The sequence below is a fragment of the Prionailurus bengalensis genome, chromosome B4 (assembly GCF_016509475.1).
Source record: "Prionailurus bengalensis isolate Pbe53 chromosome B4, Fcat_Pben_1.1_paternal_pri, whole genome shotgun sequence".
Taxonomy (NCBI): Eukaryota; Metazoa; Chordata; class Mammalia; order Carnivora; family Felidae; genus Prionailurus; species Prionailurus bengalensis.
Window position 1 is genome coordinate 106,682,311 of NC_057358.1, and position 5,032 is coordinate 106,687,342.

Sequence of the window (5,032 nt, forward strand, 5' to 3'; positions counted from 1 at the left end):
AAACAGTTCTTAACTTGTCACTTGTTAACTTGTCATCTTATGATCTTTAACCATATTAATTGAGTGATGGGTCTTTTTAGTAACAAACACTTTTCATCATGCCTGACCTTGAAGGGAAGGGTGGGAGGGAACAAGGAAGGACAAAAAGGAGGAAGGAGGAAGGAAAAAGAATGCGTGGTAGACCAAAAGAAAATCACCTTAGTAACCACCCCCTGTCCCCAGTGATTACAGATTCTGTTATATAATAAATTATAGAAACATAATTTCAAGTAAGGAAACAGAGTACTGTAAGCTTTTAAAAAGGAAACTGATCCATCATGGATATAATGTCATGGGTAAATTTTCTGAGTATTTAAGTGTTAGTTAACATCTAAAAGGGTAGGAGTTAATGGAGTGAATCAATTAAGGGATATCACATTTTAGAAATATGGGGAATTTTAAGGGAAAGTGGGAGAAGAATGGCTGCAAATAACTGAAAAGAAGTCAGTACTGTCCCTATTTTGAGCTAAAGCTTAAAATAACATATTATCTGAGAGTATCCTATAGTGGCTGTATTAGTATCTCACTGCTAACCAGATAGAAGTATGCAGATTCAAACCAGGTCTATCTGATACTAAATCTCCTGATGATATAGTTAAATCCAAAATCTTAATCAATTCTTCTTAATGGAAGAATTGTCCTGATCTGGCCCTAGTTTTCCTTCCAATCTAATTTTCCATTCTGTCTCATCATGTAGCCTACATTTCAGACAGATGATATGGTAAAATCTTAGAAGTCACAAAGCAAATCTTATTTACCTTTCTGTTCCCCTTAGGACCTGGCAACACATCTTGCTCTAGTAGGAACTCAATAAATATTTATTGAGTTTTCATTAACATTTCCATTGCCATGAAAATGTATTTTGAGCTGTAAAAAAAAACCAAAAACAAAGAAAACAAAATGGATAGTGCTTATCAAATAAAAAAGCAGACAGGTGTTTGTTTTGTTATTTGTTTTGAGAATAAAAAACAACTTCGCCAAAATAGCATGATAGTCTGTGACAACTGTTGCAAAACAGAGGGGTTAGTTCTCAGTAAAATTTTAATTAATCCCTTAGCCAAAGAAGTATGGTATCAAATATGTACAGTTATTTGAAATATTTTAAGTTTCTGTTTTCATAAGCATTTATAATTTATGTCATTTTGCTTGGTTTTACATAGTTTATAAGAAGGATTATGAGTTAGGTATTTTTGGAACATGGTGGACTATGAATAAATAATAAGTTTTTTCATCTCAGGAACTCAACTCCTTATTGTTGTCTGAAATTGTATTATTGGCTTTGTATAGTCAATTTATAATTGAGAATTCTCCTATGAATTAATAAACCAAGTTCACTTTTCAATTTTACACACAAAGTTATGTTACTAAATACAAAATAGATACCCTAATTATAAAATACAGTTGAGTTGTTACTTGAGATACATAGTCTGGTAAAGTTTCTAATGAAATTCTAAAGCCAAATGGTTGGTATTTTTGTCAGTATGAGTTGACTTACATTCTGGGTGTTCTGTGGTTTTATTATTTTCTATGTTGTGGTCCCAAAGCGTTTATGCCTTTTAACCAGTTATCTAACTCTAAGCCCAGTCTTTTTAGGGAGAAATCTGTGGCAAAGCTTGACAGTAAGTTTGACTTTATGTTTCACTATGATGAGGAAAGAGTTTTTATTACTCCTCTGTTGGTGGAGGGAGTAAGGTGGGGGCTCCTCAGTGATGGTGTGCTAAGTGCATTAAATGAATTTCTCATTTAAACCCCACAACAGTCTTTTGAGGAATGATTTCTTCCTATTCCTATTTCATATGAAGAAAGCAGTCACACAGCAGTAGAAGTACTGGACTGTTTTTTTCCTGTAGTTTCCTACAGTTTTCCTGTAGTTTTCCTGGATGTGGTTGGAATCTTCTGAGTTAGCCATTAAGCTCTACAACTTTGAAGGGAGGCAGACCCGCTGATTGCAATTTTGGTTTGAGAGAGCTGAAAGGCGCTCTCACACTTCCATTTTCTAACTGTGTAAACTTGGGAAATTTACATAATCTTCATGAGCTTTAGCTTCATTCTCTATAAAAGGAGAATATAATAGCACTTATCTTTTGAGGTTATTGGGATAAATAAATAACATAAAGTGTGTAAACCATATTGCCCAGTGCCTGGCACTGAATCACTTTTGCTGTTATTATTCCTAATGGCAGACACTGAAAGTAGTAACCTAATCAGAAATTGAGGCTCTTTCTGGAAGCCTGTGTTTAGGTGAGAGGTCTCTAATTGAGTCATCTTTATAACTGGAATAAACTTACTATCTCTAAGGATTTTTGTAAAGATTAAAACTGATAATGTATATAGTGCTCGTAGCATAGTATCTGACATATTGTGAGGTCTTAACATATATTTATAACTTAATCTTCTCTGCGTGAATTACCTTAGCTACAATTTTAATGTACAAGGAAATGGGACCATTGAAAGATGCAGGGACCACCAACTGAGTTTGAAAATCTTTATGAGTTTTTAAATCTCTATGAAACACTATTTGGGGAACAGTGTTTGGATTGGGAAAGATACTCTAAGGTGCCAGGTTGCAAGTGTACAGTTTATGTGGTTTTTCAGATTAATACGTTATAAAGGAACTTGGCTACTCACATGGTAATTCTGCTTTTAAAAGTTTAACAGCATTACATAGTGAAATAAGAACCTCTGTTTTCAGTGTCTAATTTTACAACCTTTTAAAATATAGCTTTTTAAATTAATTTTAGCCAGAACAAATACCTTAAAATATATAAACTTATTTAAGTAACTCTTTAAACATATTAAACAGCTATCTACTAAACTAGCCTCAATGAAACTTTAGTTATATTAAACAACTTTAATATCGAATATGAAATTTATGTTTTTGTCTCTGTTGAAGATCGTATCACTTATTAAAAGAAATCTGTGAGAATACTGCATATAAATAAATATTAATGTGATGAGCCACAACAAAATCAAATTTGGTGGTCAACTGTAAGAATTTGGTGATAAAAATGATCAACCATTATACAGTTTTATTAGAAAGATTTTTAAATCATTATGTCAATAAAATAGATTACTAACCTTTTTCCATCATTTCAATATATGCTTATTTAGTAGAAGTTTACATTTTATTATTTTAACTTCGCTAAGTTTTATTTTTTTAGTTCTTTTTTTGCTGAATCAGGCAATTTTTTATTATTTATTTACTTTGTTTTTGTTTCAAGCTTTTATTTAAATTCTGGTTAACATATAGAGTAATATTGGTTTCAGGAGTAGAATTTAGTGATTCATCACTTACATAAAACACAGTGCTTATCAAAAATGCCTTCCTTAATACCCATCACCCATTTAGCCTATCCAATGATCACCTCCCTCCATCAACCCTCAGTTTTATATAGTTAAGAGTCTCTTATGGTTTGCCTACCTCTCTTTTTTTAACCCCTTCTCCTATGTTCATCTGTTTTGTTTCTTAAATTCCACATATGAGTGAAATCATATGGTATTTGTCTTCCTCTGACTGATTTAATTCACTTAGCATAATATACTCTAGCTCCATCGATGTTGCAAATGGCAAGATTTCATTTTTTTATTTTTTTAATTTAATTAATTAATTTAGAGAGAGTGAGCAGGGGAAGGACAGAGAGAGTTTTTTAATCTCAGGAACTCAACTTCTTATTGTTGTCTGAAATTGTATTATTGGCTTTGTATATCGTCAATTTATAATGGAGAATTCTCCTATGAATTAATAAACAGTTCACTTTTCAATTTTACACACAAAGTTATGTTACTAAGTACAAAATAGATATCCCAAGGATCCCAAGGAGGATCCCAAGCAGCTCTACAATGTCAGCACAGAGACCGATGTGGGGCTCAAACTCATGAACCATGAGATCATGACCTGAGCTGAAACCAAGAGCTGGATGCTTAACTAACTGAGCCACCCAGTTTCCCCTCATTCTTTTTTAATAGATAATTTATTTATTTTGGGGCGGGGGAGAGGGGTAGAGATAAAGGGAGAGAGACAGAATTCTGAGCAGGCTCTGTACTGTCAGTGCAGAGACAGGCGTGGGGCTCAAACTCACAAACAGTAAGATCATGACCTGAGCCAAAACTGAGTCAGATGCTTAACCAACTGAACTACCCAGGCACCTCAAGATTTCATTCCTTTTGATGACTGAGTATAGTATATATACGCGTTGTATATATATACCACATCTTTTTTATCCATTCACCAGTCGATGGATATTTAGGCTCTTTCTATACTTTGGCTATTATTGATAATGCTGCTATAAACATTGGTGTGCATGTGCTCTTCAAATCAGTAATTTTGTATTCTCTGGGTAAATACCCTATCGTGTAATTGCTAGGTCATAGGATATTCTATTTTTATCTTTGGGGGAACTTCCACACTGTTTTCCAGAGTGGCTGCACCATTTTGCATTCCCAGCAACAGTGCAAGAGGGTTCCGCTTTCTCCACATCCTCTCCAACACCTGTTGTTTTTATGTTGTTGATTTTAGCCTTAACTTTACCAAGTTTTATATCATTCCTTTGAATCATATCCAGAGATCTGAATCATTTCTAAAATTTCTAGGAAATAATCCAAATATTCTAGATTATAAATATCCTATATCTGAACAGTGGAATTCCAACATATGTTCCTTTAACTCTATTCAACTATATAAAATCACTTGCTTACATATATTTTTAAATTCTTAGAATTTATATATGTATTCTGCTAAATACTACCAGTTAGCTTATATATTTATATAAAATATCACTCAACAGTTAGATTTTTTTTTATTCTTTAAGACTAATTTATAAAATTATGAAGGGAATTTTGACCATATGTGCCATGCATATTCATTTTTGAACCTAACTTATAAGTAGAATGAAGTACCTCTGGATTTGAATCCAATATTTGTGTGAAACAACATAATATTTGATCAACATTTACTCAGTGTCCTGTACGGCAGAAAAACTTAAGTTTTTCAGTG